Raw genomic sequence first — 17,536 nt, 5'->3', positions numbered from 1 at the left:
CCCATAAAACTTTTCAAATTAGAAGATAAATTCCTCCTACTGCCATCTGTCCGCGCCGCCTTGCACGCCCAAAGGTCAACAGCGAACCGCAAAGATAACATCCCGCCCGATTTATGGGCGGACGCCTCATCTATAAGTAAAAAGTTTTTTTTTTAAGTGAAAATAATTCAAGTGTTGGTCACGGGTTGAGATCGGCCGCAGACACGCTCGCCGGTTCAGTCGCTCGAATACGAGCCGCCGCTGCCCCGAGCGGAGCAGCCCTGTCGGGTTACCTGAGGCGGATCGGGACGTCAACATCTGGATATGTTCTGGCGGCTGTAACTCTAGATGCCCTCCGACACACTTAATCCCCTCACAGTGTGTTGTATATTTTGGTCCTGTTCTCTGCTTGATAGTCCCGTTTCTTAGAAGCCGCCGTCGGGTCGCGGGGACCGGCGCCACGAGAACCAGCGAGGCAGAGAAAAAGATACGGTATGAAAACACGGCTTAAGCGCAAATATAATCGATGATTTTGCCACGGGGATGTTAGCCGTCCTTACTGCGACCACCGAAAAAACTGTTTCAGTCCATTTTCCTTTGTGTTTGGTCGCCGGGTGAGCCGGGATCTCATAACCAGAGGGCGAGCAGAGGAGCGTTTTGCAGGAAATTAAAGTCGCTGCATGAAATTAAAAAATTCAGGGACACCGATGAAATCCCGTCAAAGCGCCGGACATTGAAACATCACAAAACATATCAGTTTAACTCACAGTAATTAAATTAAGACTCGTTTTATTCCCGTAATCCAGCCAAACATCCACGTTGCATTTAATTGTAATGGACTGAGCATTTCCACGGTCTATAAATGACTGTGCCACCTGCTTTTTAGTGATCTGAATGGTTTGATTTGTGCCGTTGCATAAAAAAAACAAGCGCTTCTTTTGTTTTTACAGCCCAAACAATGGCAAGAATCCGTAATGCGGCAGGCCTCACCTGGGCTGCAGATATGTTTGGATTTTTCCTCTTCTACGCTGTCGCAAGGTGCATCTGACACCGCGGCTTCAAAATTAAAGAGAAAAACACAAGTTGTTGGCGCTTGCAGTGCGAGAGGACAACATCTAATTTTAGCTAATTGCTAAAAGCGGATATGACTGATTTTTTTGTTTTTTTTGATAACCGCCACACTCGCTTTTGCTCTGCTATTTCAGTGGGGCCATAAAAGGAAAATGTCAAACAAGATAAGACAAGGTAAGAATGTGAAATCATGCAGACAATTTGCTATTTGTTCGTAGCGTTGTTGAGAGACTAATGTTTACTCTCCTGCGTCTATTTTCCACCAATGCGCCGCTGCTCAATTTGCTCACGTTCTCAAGCAAATATGGGCTCAACACAAGTGTATCTGGTCACACATATGCATGCAGATATGAAACCAGACCTTCAATTACTCTTAGTCCGATTTGTGAAAGGTGTTTTTGAAGAAGGCGACCAGCAGAGAGCGCTGTGACGCACTCGTACAGACTCGAAGAAGAACCTGCACGTCACAAGGTAGAAAAGCCGAAGAGTCGCCGTCGAAGCCGGTCAGATCTAAGCCAAGCACTTTTTTTTCCTGTTTGGTTGCTAACAAGATGGCAAAACAGAAAAAAAAACACTTATTTTTTAAAGACCGACGATGCAGGATTAGCGGAAAAGACAACAAACTAACACACGCCCCTGCCTCGCTCTGATGAGTTAGCGGCTAACTTTAGCTGTTTGATGAAATTAGTTGTTTTTAAAAGCTGCAAAACCTGGCCAATTTTTTTCCTCCATCTTCCTATTTCACTACACTTGCCCACAAACAGACTCTTTTGCTTGTTTTTTTTCCCCAATTCAAAAATCCACGTGGTTCTCCAAAATGCCAGCATTGAATTCGTCCATGCGCAGTTACTTTACATCACGAGGGCGGTTACGCAACGGCGAGAAAAGGGATAAAACACTTCCCTGAAAAGGTTATTTTAACCGTGACTTTTTGTCCTATAAGCATCCGCCTAAAAGTTATTCGGGATACTTTACAGCTCCACACCAACGTAACATTTAAATTTAAATACCATCTTTTATATTCCTCAGTTAAGTAGGGCTACTGATAGAATTTTAATGGCAGCCATTTTGATTTTTACAGTTATTTTATCACTACGGAATCCGGTCGTTGTGTCGACGAACGTGGCTGCCGTCAGAGATTTGATGAGGACAAATTTGAGTAGTTCTTAAGGTGATTACACATGAATGGCAAAGTCGCAAAAGTCGTTTCAACCAAAAGGTGAACTATAGAAAAGGGGCAACTGGCTCGGCTACCTTTGCGAGGAAAGACTCTTCCGGAACGAGCCGGACCAGCTGGCGCTTCCCATTAACTACCCGCATGACCGGTATTGATCGTCTGGCACCGGCGCCGCATGGGTCCGCAGTCACAGAGGAGAACTTTTCTATTGACCATTTGGGGGCTGATCTGCTCCCCGAGTGCTTCACCCAGCGCTACATGAACTTACAATACCGAGCCTCAACAGTCAGTGAAATTCCAATTGAGAAAATGTAATTATCCGGACTATCTCGACTCGCTTCCCTTCTCGACTCGCCACGTGCACACGTTGAACCACCTATCCGGCGGCAACGCGGGGAAGTCATTTGGCAGAAATATTTACGAGCAAACGATGACAACGGAGAAGCCGGCGATGAAGTCCGACGGCCCTCAAAAGAGTAAAGCGGCGGCTAAATGCAATTTACGGCGAGGGTGTGATTGAGCCGCAGGTGGCGGCAGGTGTGCAGCCTATCGGGCTTTGCGGGAGGTCACTTGCCGGAGTGGCTTCTTTCACCTGGGGAGGGAATCCTTAAAGCGCCGCTCGAGAGCCGACAGCTCGATTATTCGTTGTTTTTTTTTTTTTTGTAAAATCGAGCCACGGGGAAACCATTTACTCACAAGTGCACTTGACATTTATTAGGTGGCGCGATTGCGATGATTATTTCGTATAATGGCATAATTTGGGGTAAATCAGCTTGTATTTATCGGTGACAAAAAAAAAATCCCAGGAGAAAAACACATTTTTTACAACAAAAATGAAAAACAGTCATGACAGCGTCTTTGATGAGGACCCGCATGGTGCAAACCATAGGTTCAATCAAACATCCTGAAAAAGAATAACCATCAGGCAAGTCGCAAAGGCCACTCTGAAAATGTGCACTTCACAAAAAAACACAAGGGCGGGGGAAATGGGGGGAAAGGTCAACAAGAAATAAAACATTGACAAACCGATCAATGTAATTCACAGCAATACCATTCCAATATCTGCTCCTCGTCGGAATCCGTCCAAACGCAAACGTCCGTAGGATTCCGGCTGAGTGACATAAAACCGGCGGGTTCAAGAAAAACAATCCCGCCTGTAACCGTTATAAAGGGCTCTTACATGAAAACAGGCGACGACGTGTTTTCACTGCGCCGTTCCACGAGTGCCTTGGCCTTCGGTGTGTTTAAGGATTACTCTAAACCGTTTAGTGAAATGGGGTGTGATATGTGCAATAGTACTGTCTTTTCAGGGCTAAGCCCGGTGTGGGTTATTGGAGAAAAACATATTCTTCATCCGCTGTCACAGTTCTACTTCGCTCGGTGAGAGAGAGAGATGGAGAGGGACCTCAGCTCTCTCATTCTCCAAGTAAAATAAATCTGATTTCCTGACCGGGACGATCCGCCCTGGAGATGATGACACACAAACCAAATAAACACCGCTGTAATGAATACCGTGTTTATTTTCAAATAAATATTTGTCCAGGTCCCGTACTTGCAGATACCGGTATTTATAGCCCGGACGGAACACGAAAATAATCTGTCGGCCGTAGTCGTAGGTTTTTTTGTTTTCCTTTTTTTTTTTTTTTTTTTTACGAAGGCGCTCGAGGTTAAAGGGACGGATATAGTCCCACCTGCCTCCGAGGCGAAAAGCAGAAAAGCGGAGCAGTAAACACGGTCGGGTTTATCTTTAACCCTCTGCATTATTTATCCTGGGCCTGATTTAACCGTTTCACCCTTCAGTGTGCGAGGCAGTCCGCATGAGTAACATCCAAAGCCCGATTCGGAAGAATAACAAACGTGCTTTTGGCGTGCTGCTGTCCTGCCTGACCGCGCAGCACGTCAACAAATCCATTGTCGGCCGTACGGGGAGAATCTAACGTCCAAAGGGAGAAATATTAATTCGGAGCGGGTTTTAATGCAGAACAGAAACTGTTTATGCATATTTGTAAGCGTAAAAGTGCCGTCTTTTGTATCTAATTTGTCAAATACTGTCAGGCCTAAAATTAAGCTGATAGGATTTTGCATTTACAGCCTCTGTTTGGATGAATCTAAATAAAATAATCATGCCGTTCGGTACCAGTAATGAAGCAGCCTCGGCCCCTGGCCGCAGCCGAGTGACCTTCAAGCCTGGCTGTTGTTATTTTCCATGGAGGTCAGCAGCTAAGAATGTGAAGCATGCAAAGCTTGAAGCACGCCTTTCTCTTCCCAACGACTCCCACAATGTTTTTTTGGAAATTATTTGCCACTAATCTAATACCATATGAAGGAACATCTGTTCTGCTGGTGTTTAATTTATATTTGACGGCACATTCTGTCCCGAGCGTCACCATCCAGCGTGTTCAGGGTTTGTTGTTTACTTCTAAGACCCTGTGCAGAGCAGAACTCCAGCCTGCCCAAAGGTCAAGAAAGAAAGAAAGAAAAAAAAAACAACACACGATTCGATCGAAAATCTCAGCTCAAAAACTCCTGTCATTTTTTTTTTTTTTTTTTTTTAAATTTCATCAGATAAAATACAATCATTCGATAATTGAAAAAAAACGCATCTGATACCGTGACTAATATGGAGATTTACCTCTAATTTTATTGCCTATGGATTAATGAAAGGCTCTCTGTCTTTTATTTAATGAACAAAATCCACTCCTAATTGGAAAACTCGGCTCAAGTGTTTTCAAGTGTGTTAATCTCAGAATAGCAGAGCCTCCCCCCTGATGAAACAGGGGGAAAAAATGTCACAGCACAGCGTGGACATATTTCCTAACAGCCCACATGAGTGCAAACACCACCTAATATCAATCATCTCAACAATGCCGCCTTATTACTCTGTCAGCTTGGAAACGGCGTTATTTCGATGCGCACTTTGTGCAAAGCAAGCGGTTTAATTTGCCAAGATATAGTTTGACTATGTATGTAAAATGTGTCAGTTTGGTGCGGCTTTGGGATGGAATATGACGTCCAGCTGTCAGCGCTGAGGGATACCAGCTTCGGCTATTAACGCTAAATAAACACTAACTCAAAATGATGCATTACGGTGTGGAAATGAAATTTCAGCATTTATTTGGCCCACAAATTCAAAAACCGGAGAACGACGACAGCTATTATCATAATATGATGGATGACTGTTTGGAAATTTAACATTTAATAAAACATTTACGGCAGATGGCCTTGTATGGCACCACGCCGTCATTACCGCTGGGGGCGGGGGCGATCCGCAGACCGGCGATTGAACAGATATCGATATCGGGCGGCGAATATCCCCAGCGTGTCTGCCGGTGAGAGGCGCCGAGACCTCATCCTGCAAAGGGTTACCGTCAGGTGACCGCGGGGCAAAGCGTGGACCAAAACAAGTCCACGTTACCCTTTTGGCAGAGATAAGATGGAGCCTCTTCGAGGGCCGGACGCAAGGAAATTATCAAAATGACGGGACATCGGAACTCACCGGCTCCAAACAAGTTGCTTCCAAATATCTCTCCGTGTACAGATGTGAAATTGTATTTCGGTGGTTGCAAGTTAGATAATTTTCTTGTTTTTCTGATTAATTTGCTGCCGTAGCTACCGTTCCCTCTACGCCAGTGTTTCCGTGGTTACCGGCTCCCTCTCCATCCTGTCCGTGAATATCAGGCCAGATTTCCATCTGCTTAAGTTTTTCATCCATCAAAGCCATCAGACCTCGACGAGCCGGCCAATTCTTTTGTCGCGCTATCAAAGGTCTGCTAGCCAAGGCCACGGCCCAGCCTCAGCCCACATCTCCGATCTGAGGCCACCTCAGGGGAACATCAGCCTGCAGCTTCCCTGGACTTTCCACAGCAAGCACTTCCTCTACAGCTCTGGATTCATCCACTTGGGGAGAACCACGAGTGTTCTTCATTCATTCATTCATTCATTCATTCGTCCGTCCGTTCGTTCTCTGTGCAGCTCATCCCGCAGGCGAGGTCACGGCCGGGCTGCCATACGACCACCCGCTCCCCGGTCCACATGTCTGGGCAATTTAGGATCTCCAAATAACCGACTGCTTGTTTTTGGACCGTGGGAGGAACCCGGAGAACATGCAAACTGCACACGGGAGGGCCTCCGTGCCAGGATCCCAACGGGAACCTTCGGATTGAGAGGGAGAAATGTTTAACCTCCGCGCCACTGTGACGGCTGCTTTTAGAACGTTTAAATGCGGACGTCATTCTGATTAAATCTACCAATTTAAATGAATAATACTTTCATAGGCTTATGTCATGTCTTTATGCTGCCAGATATTCACTTTTGGTCCTAAAAGCTGAGGCTTGGGGTTAGTATGATGTGATATTCTTTTGTTTATTATCTACTGTTTAGGGCCTTACTACTTTTTAGGGCCGCCGTCCATCAGCTCGTCAGTGTCGTCCGCCGTCGCCTGAACTGCGTCACAGTTCGGTCGACTCTGTTAACTGTTCTGTCGACTGCTGGGCATAAAAATACATTTTCGCTGGGCCGCAGTCGCTTTCAAGGGTCAAAAAAAAATGGCCTAAATTTAGCACCGCTGAAGATTCGAATGCGTAAACCACCCTAGCGGACAAAGAACGGTGACTTTGATTATTTTGCCACGTCTATTTTCATCACATTAAGCTCTCGACGGGAGGAAAACAATTCCCTTTAAAGGGAGTCGCTTAATTGCTTGCACTTGTTAGCTGTTAGCAATCTTGCTAAGAGCTGCAATTAATTCTCCCGGCTGCATCGAGGCGCTCGGACCAAAACATGCAGCCTGCATGTCTTTTGAACTCCCGCTCGTGTCTTCAGACTTTCGACTTCTGCTCGCGACCAGACACAACACCCATGACCGGACGTGTTTGCAAAGGAAACGGTGAACTTGTTACCAGAACTAAAATGTAAACTATGAAAAGCCGGGGAACACAAGTAAGCTACTGTTATGTGAACCAGCAGGAGTAAATCCTGTGTGCTCTGAGGCAACACACCACGCTGTCCTGTTGCTTCCTGTGGGTGCTGGTGTGTGTTTACTTCTGGGTCTGACAGATGAAAAACTAAAGCACAACAGAAAGGACACGGCTACCCCGAGAAAACCAGAGCTGAGTTATATCCAGAGATGAAACCGCATTGAGTTAAGGCATATCGTAATTCAGCAGATTTAATACGACAAAACACACATCCTGGGCATGCTTATCCCCGCACACACACTCACACACACACACACACACACACAGAGCTTAAATAGGACAAACAGTTTGAATGCTGCACTGCTCTCTCCTTCAGTGTGCAGTATTGACGTTGTCAAAAAGAAGCTAAAACCTTCTGAAACTGGTTAAAACAAGTATCCTCAGAGTAGCTTCAGCTGTGAGCTGGTAACTTACCCCTTTTTCCACAAGAGTTTGTTTGTTTTCAATCCTTCGCTCCAGCTGTGGAAGTTTGTTTCTCACTTTTCTTTCGTCTCAAGATGGAGGCAGAAACTCTGCAAATACAATTCCTCTGCTCAAAAGGTTTTGGTTACTTTCAGGCGACCAGGTCCAGCTCTGCCCGTCCCCTGCTGACTGCTGCCCGCGCTGCTAACATGACAGCACTGATAAACAACCGGCTGGAAAGAGCCAGAGCGGGCGAAAACACACAGGTGCATGCTTCTCAGCAAGGAAAACAGAGATGCATTGGCTCAGAAGACCACAATATCTCACAGCTATCGTTGCCACCGGTTGTGTGGAAGTTCAACCTTACTCCAACTCCCTCCTCCTCCACCTCCTCTCCCTCCTCCTCCTCCTCCTCTCCATGCTACTCCCCTCCCTCTCTTCCAAACAGCTCCAAGACAGAGCAGAAAAGAAACGACTAAGAAGCTGCTTTTTCTCAAGCTTTTTTACTGTAAACACTTGCGGGTGCAAATGCAAACCGCGTACAGCAAGAGACCAGGACTTAGCGGCAGCTAGCGATTTTAATCTTTAATTTACAGAGCGCGTTTAAACTGATCTGGTCTTGTTTTTGTAGCACAAAGCCCTGTTAAATTCTCATTTAGCAAATGCATAATTTCTGATTAAATGTGTGGCAGATTAACCAGAGTATGATATGCTACGATGACTTTCTACAAAGAGAGAGGTTACGCGCTGAGACTGAGTTGCACACTGTTGTTTTTTTTTTTTTTTTTTTTTTGGTACTTCTGTTTGTTTATTGTTGTTGTTACAAATTTAACGCAGCGAGACGCGCAGGCCAAAACACAAACCCGCGTTTTCTCAGCTCATTAGGAGTTCTCAAAGCTACAAGAAACAGAAGCCAGTGGCTAATTTCACCTCAGCCCGGAAAAGCTCTGATGAAAAACACAACACAAAACAATTTGGGTGTTAAATATGCGGTTCGGGAGGCAAAATCCATGTGCGGGTGTGAAAACGATCACAAAAGCATATATTTATCCGTCCAATGCCACGACCGCATACGATAAAGTAACGACGGTCAGGTCTAGCAGTGGAGGTTGACCGTGCAGAGACGGTGTGCGTCCATGTAGCCACGTCCTCCTGGCTGCTGAGCATCTCCAGTGGCTGCACTGCTTTTGTTGTTGAACTCTAAAGTAAGTTCAGTCCATCTCGAGAGCATGTAGTGGCCTCACTAACTCGTGACAGCTGTGTCAAACCCTATTAGCGGTGAGAATGACTAAGCCTATTGTTCAAAGGCAAAAGGCACAATTTGTAATTACAAAAACCCCTCAATGTGAAATTATTCAAGCCATCTTTAGATTTGACTGGTATTAAAATGTAGCCTAGCAACCGGGGAAAACACCCCCCAGCCCCCCACCATTCATTCTGATTTCAATGTCTTTCGCTGAGGCCGAGCCAATCCCGACCGGTTATCTGAAGCGGGGAGGGTTCTATCTGAGGACCGGCCAATAACTACTGAAGAACACCAAATGGCCCGCATCGCCGCGGCTGTTTGTAAACACAAGATGGCCACTTGCACTGAAGAAACTCGGACAATCTCATTGGTTTCTTTACTCGAGAAGCTGAACGTCAAACACGCGCACAGCTGTCACAGGGAAGCGGCGTGCTTCTTGGGATTCCACTTGGATGTGCTAGCGGCAGTTACATTTTTCCGAGTTCCCAAATAGCTCATGCATTCCATGACCCCGATTGGGTGTTCTGTCACGCAACACTACCCGTCTCCGATTGGTCGTTCTCTCGTGGAACCGGCGGCCCACATCGGTTCACGTCCGGCCAATCCCGTTGTTCGCGGCGACCAGAAATTTGACGCAAACTAAAAAGTCCAAGTTACGTTTCTTGGCTGTCACGAAAGCTTCACAAATTAATCGGTTAAACCAACCCATGCAGCGCAAGGTGATCAGTTGAACAGCTGAATCCCGGCGGGAAAAAGACAAACCAATTCTATAGCGATGACACGGGATCTATTCCGCACCGGTCCGATACCGAGTGGTTAACAGCAGCAGCGCCACACACTCGGAAATTAGCCGCAATGTCTTTCTAGACCTTTGCTAGACCTTCACATTGGGACACGAAAACACTTTTCTCAGACGACCGTGTTTGCTGGGAGTGTCCATCCACCAGTTTTTTGGGGGTTCCTATAATTTGATGCCAGAAGGTTGAATGTTGCTGAACACACAGTTTAACTACATAATCAGATCAGATCCATTCCTTCAGTTGCAGGGGCGACAATTGAAACCCACTTGAGAATGAAAGCTACCTACTGCTTATCCTTTTTACCTTGCATAATTATGGCGGTGGATGGAAACGTAACAAAATCTACCTTTTTTTTTTTTTTTAACCAAATTTTCAGCAAGTTTGGTAAAAGGTTCTACTATAATTATCAGACTTTTTAATTCCTCTTCCTTCAGCCGCAGGGAATCTTCAAATCTTTGTAGTTACAGTTAACAGTTAAGACAATTTATATTTCATTGTATTTCTTATTCTTCCTCCTTTTTACTATTATCTATTACTGTTATGTTTTTACTTGAAACTCTGGCACAACAATTTCCTTCGGGATAAATAAAGTTGTTCTCATCTCTCATCTCAGCGTATATTTGATTTGAAAGCGAACTGAAGCGATCATCCTTGCTGGCATTCTCCAGCTAACTTGGTCATGTACCCGCAGAATGAGACACTCAACACGGACAAGGTCAACATTTCCCTGTAAAATCATGTTGACGGCTTAAAAAAAAAAAAAAAAAGTGACTAGAAGTGAGATTCCTGCTTCTCTCTTTCAGATGAATGCACCGGATTCAGTCCATGACACGGCTGCCGACAACAACTTGAGCCTTAAACAGCGCTTTACATTTTTCCCAGAAGCCCATCTGAACTAAGTTATTGTTTTAGATAAATCCCGTGATGAGATTTCCCATATTTGCTGACTAAAAATAATAATACTAGGATCCATCATGCATGGGGTAAACATTTTTCCGGGGGGAAAAAGGCCAGATGTTTAAAAATAAGACAGTTGAACACATTGCATGACCCTACGGTGCCTGCAGTGAAGACTTTTATGGGTCGGATGAACTCCAGGTGACGACGGGACCAGCTTGGTCATCCCGGGTCTGCAGTATGTTGTTGTATGTCCACACAGTGTGACCCATGTCAGGATTTGCCAGTTGACCTGCCGGCTTGATTTTTCTTGAAGCGGCGCTCGCAGCTTAAATGATCCAAAACTCTCTCTCCAAATCCCTGAAGTCCAGGTTTGTGTGTCAGAATTGAAACGAAGCCTCTGACTGACGCCTCCCCGGGGGGCCGTTATTCCTCACGGCAAAACATCACACGCTTTACATTTGTATAGTGTGAGTCCAAAATAGACTGAAGGATTCCTCAGATCGAGAACGGGAAACGAGGCCGAGAACCTTGTGAACGTTCAAAACAAAAGTCACACACTCTACAAGCTACTGATGGTGCATCAGCTCACCACAACATGACACCGACCGTCAGCAGGTCAAAAAGACAGGAGGATTCAGGAGGGATTGGTCTTGAAAATAAAAACATCGCATTTATCACAATCACTGATTCCACGTCTATTGCTCCTTATTAGAAATACAAATATTGAGGTGATCACAAGTCAGGGTCCTGGAACGCTACCCGCTGAGAGGAAGGGGAGCCAAGAAGAGGATGGAGCGAAGCCCGGCGGGCCCCGAGGGATCCCGGTGTGACGCAGCAGCTAACTGAGATCCCACAGACACGGGCGTATCGCTACATTGTCCCAGCAACACAAACACAGCGGTGACTCATCTGCGCTCGACAAAGCCATGTGTTGCATCGCCTCTGTCCATCTTCTCCCAGGCGCTTATTCAAATCGGTCAGATTGAAACTTCCGAATGAGCACCGTCTGATACTACAAAGTGTTTCTCACCGTTAGTAGTTTGACTTGATATAGGTCTTTCAATTTTGAAATTCTATCACATGTTCCATGTATTTTGAAATGCACATGTTATTTCAGGCAAAACAATTGCAATGACACGTGTTTTTAAATTAGTAAAACCCCGGATTCACGTTTGATTACGTCAAACTAAACTCAAAAGATGCATTGAGTTCAATCAATGTCAGACATTACTAAATAAGATAGAGGCTGATCGTCATCAGACCACAATTCAAATGCGTTCGCTTGGTTTGTTGGCCAACTTTTTAGCTGATAATGACCATAATGACCATAGATGTATTTAAGACGTACTGTTCAGCCTTCTATTTTCTGTCTGTTCGGTACAAGACCGAGTGTCTTTTACAAGCTATTTTCCGCAAGTATTCCTGGCAGCCGACCTGTACCAGTGGGTGAGTAATTAAATAAACAACCTTTAGCGTGTAAATAAGTGAAGTCTACTGTGCGGCTACACAGTAGAGTATTGGGTGTTAATGAATAAATAATAAAATTCCTCCAATCTAACCTGCGCGAGCGGTGAGTCGGGGTAAAAACCACCTCCAGGTGGGCTGACCTTTAAGGTGGAACAGCTAGTCTATTCTCTAATCCCCCCATTCATGGCAGAGATGCACAGCCGCCAGGCCAGGCCATACAAATATTGTGGCGGAAATGTTGAGAAACACTGAGTAAAAGTTAGCGGCTGAATAAAGTTCCCCTATTGCACAAAAGTAGTCTCGTGGAAAGAACAGCTGCATTGTAAAGTGTGTGTCAGTCTTTGGTTTCCTTCTGGCTCATTTATAGACGCTACAATTAACACTGTAAAATTACAGCCAGAGTGTTGACAACCTCTGAGCAGTGAAAACACTAAACAAGTGCAAAGACAGGCCGGGCACTAAACATGCACGGCTAATTCGGCGTCCCCATCCTCTGCTAAATGGAGGAAAGAGCCCTGAAAATAGCTGACTCCTATATTTAGAGGATGGCCGCACCGGCCTGTCCGCGGGTCTATCTGAAAAGAAAACCGGGTCGATGGTGCGCCGCTAAACGTTATATAGGGAAACCCTCTAAAAAATATTAACTAACCAATGAGCGATTCTTTCCAGGAATGCACTCGGTCAACATGCCACAGCTGTCGAGCCTCGGACCGTCGTGCCACTGTTGGGGAATTTTAGGTTTTGCCAGTAAATGATTTCAGTGGCCGTCAGACGGACCTAAAGGACAGCGGGCTTTCATTTCCTCTAGCGTGCTGGTGTCTGACGTCATTACCTCTGCAGGAAGTCCAGCAGACTCGCTTCAGACACCTAACGCTCCACAAAGTGTCAGAGGACTCTCACCTGGAAGTCTCTGGCTGGAGCAGGCGAACGACACTTCCCGGGCAAAACTTGCAATCTATCAGAGACAAAATGAAGCAATGAGCCAACCTTCAGCCGTGCACGAGGGCATCTCGGAGGCTTCAGACATTCACTGACATCTATTCATATACACACACTCTGTTGAGGAGAGTATCTACACTCCTGTTACAGACAACAAAATAATTTAAGTGTTACAAAAGGTTGAAATGACAAATAATGACATCAAGCCACATTTCCTGCACTCCTATTTTATTCACCTGACTTTCCAGGATACTTCTTGTCCATTTTCAAGTTATTCTGACATTTTTTAATGCTATTTTGGTGCAAAATTGCAGAGGAAAGAATTGTCAAAGCATCAATGTGTTTTCTAAATACAAAAGGTACTGCGAAATGATATTACAGTTACAAACCAGACTAGTTATTTGACCTGTGTTTTTCCCAAGCCTATCTTGAGACGGTGTGACGTCTGAAAATGAGAGATTGCAATGGTACAGGAAAAAAAAAAGTAAACTTTAGAGGCCCCATGCGGCAACAAACACAGAATATCTGACAGCGAAGTCGTCAAAACAAGTTACGGCTAAAGCCTAGTTTAGTTTATTTCTAACTTTGTTGAACTGCGACAACGTAGGTGGGTGGGTGACCCCTTCCACCTACCTGCAGGGACGGGTGCAGATGGTTGCTGCCACTGCCTGCCGGCCTCTGCTGGGAAAAACATGGAGGCGTCACCGAAACCACGCAAGAGCAGCAGATACAGATCACATGTCCGTGTGCAGAGAAGAAACGTTTCGTGAAATGTTTGGCACTTCAGAGAAATCTGTTGAGTGTTGAAACTTCGGAGGGGAACGAATGGATCGATACAAATCGCTGTAATTAAAAAAAAAACATTCAATTATACGAAACAAAAGGACGTAATCCGCTGAAAATATTTTCTCTTTCGATTGAATTGTTTCTGACAATTTTAATATTTTGCCTAAGTGTTAATTTACTCTTATAAAGTGAGTGGTTTTGCCTCTTTTTTCTTAAATCTAATTTAATATCACGATAATCCTCAAAAAAAATCTTCAAACTAATTAAATTTCTCAAAATCACAAAGTGTTACTCCACAGAACTCGCGTTCAAAAAAACAAGGTGTCAAATCAGTAAGAAGTTGCTAAACTAATCAGTTGAAAGTGACTAAAGCACCCCAGATTCGCATTCAAATCACAGGAAATTGAATTTAAATTCCAAATATAAAAAAGTTTGAATGAAAGTGGCTCGTTTTAAGAAGCTGCAGCCTGGCCCAACATGACGGGCGATATTTACCGGCAAACACCGCCATCTAGTGGTGTGTGTGTGTGTGTGTGTGTGTGTGTGTGTGTGTGTGTGTGTGTGTGTGTGTGTGTGTAATATAGTCCAAAGCACTAAGTGTTTACAAACACGTTAACTGCAAGAAAGTAAAGTTTAATTACGTGCCAGGTTCTTCCAGTGGTTTTTCCCAATTTTATTTTTAATGTTGTTTTAATTCCCATTCCTTGATGATGTGAGTCTGTTGTTTATTTAAACAGCAGCACTCATCACGTTAAGTAATAGCAACAAATCATTGTTTTATAAAGCGTTATTTGCCAGCAACACCAATTGTTTTTCCAATCTTTAAAACGCTATTAGGTTCTGTTAAATGACCAAATGATGAACGATGAAGTGTGTATCAAACACACACCTATAATATTTTTACAATCGAATAATAAGTTTATTTTACTTTCAACTATTAGTTATCCAAGGTCTTGTCAAAAAGCGGCCTGATTGCTTATTTACGGACTTTAAATAAATATTTAACTTTGCTATGAGCAGTCTTGAAATAGCATGATTGTACTGGTGTAAGCTAAAATATTTATGATTTGAATTAGTATCAATATAAATAAAATAAAGAGGCTAATTTTTGCATCAAATCTTAGCATTTCAAACTTTTCCTCATTTTATCACTGTAAGTGTGCGGGTTACCTGGCGGCTCCGGTTGTTAACCTGAAAAGAGGAGGAGGAGGAAAAAACTTGAAATTAATTTTGTTCAAACAAGAAAAGACCTCGCTAATCAACAAACGTATTATTTTATCTTAATATTCCTGGTTTGTCGCTTCGCTGTCAAACGAAGCTACTGCACATTAGCAGCCAAATTAGCTGTATTAGCCATTTTAGCTTATAGTCACCCAATTAGCTTAATTTTAGCTTAGTAGCAGGCTAAATATCACTTCTACGCTACAATCGTCGACGGAGGTGAGTCGAAACAAGTCGGTGAAAATTGTTTTAGTAAGATAAGGAGATAAGCAGTGGTATAAATATCACCTGTTGTAAACCAAATTAAAAGTAGAATTTAAATAAAAAGCGCAAGGTGCGTCTTCCATTGGGTCCGCTCGTTCTGCTCGGGGTCTTTGCTAATTAGCCACTTGTGACTTTCTGAAATATTTAGCAACACTTAAAAAAAAAAAAAAAAAATTAAGATAAAATGCCACTCCTTCTGAAAGCAACCGCATCAATTATTCATTTTGGACCCATTAACAGGTCTGCTATGTATTGTCAAATGAGGAAGAAAGTTAAACTGTCATTTAAACACATTTTGGGGCCCAAAATGTGCAACTATATTGGGTGAAATCCATTCATCTTGTTTTTGTTTTCATTCAAAATGTATAAAACCCTTCACTTGGTAGGTGACGGCTCACATAACAGAGGGAAGACGGTCTTGAACGCCTCTGTATCCCCATTTCTGTGTCATCATTTGCATCTTCCCTTGTAACATTCAAATTTGATTTGCTTTGGCAAACATTTCATACAGTTTATCTCCCTTTGCAAGAAGATTTATGGACGTAGTGAGAGAGGATATGACTGTTCCAATGACCAAAAGACAGCAGGCAGAACTAGAGGTTGCAGAGATGAGGATGTTGAGGTTCTCTTTGGGAGTGACCAGGATGGAGAGGATCAGGAATGAGTCTATCAGAGGAACGGCACATGTTAGATGTTTTGGAGAGAAGGTCAGAGAAGCCAGACTGAGATGGTTGGGTCATGGACAGAGGAGGGATAGAGAATATATTGGTAGACGGATGCTGGAATTGGAGCTGCCAGGCAAGAGGTCTGGAGGAAGACCAAAGAGAAGATTTATGGACGTAGTGAGAGAAGATATGAAGGTAGTTGGTGTGAGAGAGGAGGATCCAGAGAATAGGGTTAGATGGAAAAAGTGGACTCGCTGTGGCGACACCTGAAGGGAAAAGCCGAAAGAAGAAGAAGAATTTGTCACAGGGGTGCAGGACATGTATGACCAAGACAAGGTGATGATTGAGATGGTTTGGACATGAACAAAGGAGTGTTCAAGGTGAAGATCTGGGTAGAAGGTTGCTGAAGGTGGAGCTGCCAGGCAGGAGGTCTGGAGGAAGACCAAAGAGACGATTAATGGACGTAGTGAGAGAGGATATGAAGGTAGTTGGTGTGCGAGAGGAGGATCCAGAGAATAGGGTTAGATGGAGAAAGTTGATTCGCTGTGGCGAAAGAGCCGAAAGAAGAAGATCTTTCTTTGCAAGCATAAAGTGTGCCTATGTACAGATTACAATGCTTTAGTGTGTAACTGTCTTTCTTGCAGAGGCTGCTGATGTATTCGGGGTCCAGGCTCAGCCGACGGATCTGCCTCTGCTCGCTCGACGGGACACCCCGGAGTTGCGGCGTGACGAACCCCACAAGTCAGACTGTTACCCTCAGATCTACTTTGCGTGACTCCGGAGGGCAGAGGTGCTCCTGGTCCGGAATCTGAAAACAAATACATGACCACCCTCGTTCGCACTCCTCCTCCTGATAGGAGGTCGAAGCTGCACTCCTACCAGTATCTCCACAATCTCGTTTTATTCTGTTTTTTTTTTTTTTTTTTTTTACAGCATCAACAGGATCTTCTGAATCATACAGCAAATAATTGGTAGAAGCAAGGAAGCGCCGAAAAGGATGTGACACCCGACAAAAGTGCTGAGAAGCGGAGTGTTGGCCCCGCGCACCGACCCGACAGTGCAGCAGAGGCAACCGTCCGGGTCGCTACCCCCAGACGGAGGAAGAAATCTTTGTTTCCGACTGTTAATATTCCCGTGACGGCGGCGGGAAAGACTACATCGCCTCCGCGTTACGGTTGAAAGATTAAATGGCGGCAATTAACAAAGGCTTAGCATAATCACGTCATGATATGACAATTACAGGAATAAAAACAGGAGTAATAAACAACCCACGAAGGAAAACAATAGGAAGTTCTTCCCTGTCTGATTGTCAACACTTCTATTGTGCTTGTCCTCAGGAGGGTTGAATCCACAAGTCAAATTATAAATTCCATTCGCATTGAATCTTTTTTTTTTTTAGGCAGGAATCTCTCTCTTCTAGTTCTTGTCACAGTGTGTCCGAGGGCAGGAGAGCACAAACCGTCAAGAATTATTCAGATGTCTGGTAGCACCTCGACAGTCAGGGCTGAGAAGCGAAACGCCAAACAAGCGACGTAACGAGCTACCGCCCAATCTTTAGCTAATTTTTGCTGCAGTCTTCACACGTTCTGGATTTTCTCTTTCCTGAGCTGTGCATTTGGATAAATGTGCCTCAGCGAATGCAC

General features: G+C 44.3%; 1 long non-coding RNA gene across 4 annotated transcripts in view; it reads right to left on the bottom strand.

Annotated features, from left to right (window-relative positions):
* The window catches only part of LOC147216543 (uncharacterized), a 77,906-nt gene extending 69,917 nt beyond the window's left edge, over positions 1-7,989 (bottom strand). For 3 of the 4 annotated variants that reach the window (XR_015109080.1, XR_015109078.1, XR_015109081.1), the window contains exon 1: positions 7,618-7,935. This is a non-coding gene — a long non-coding RNA (uncharacterized LOC147216543). Of the gene's footprint in view, positions 1-7,617 lie in introns of all 4 variants that reach the window. The other variant, XR_015109079.1, reaches the window with a different exon arrangement.
* Between the last annotated feature and the right edge of the window lie 9,547 nt (positions 7,990-17,536).

The sequence above is a fragment of the Fistularia commersonii genome, chromosome 29 (genome assembly GCF_037954325.1).
Source record: "Fistularia commersonii isolate RoL2024-O1a breed Wild chromosome 29, RoL_Fcom_v1.0, whole genome shotgun sequence".
NCBI lineage: Eukaryota > Metazoa > Chordata > Actinopteri > Syngnathiformes > Fistulariidae > Fistularia > Fistularia commersonii.
The sequence above is the reverse complement of the archived record's forward strand: the minus strand, read 5'-3'. Positions and strand labels throughout refer to the sequence as shown.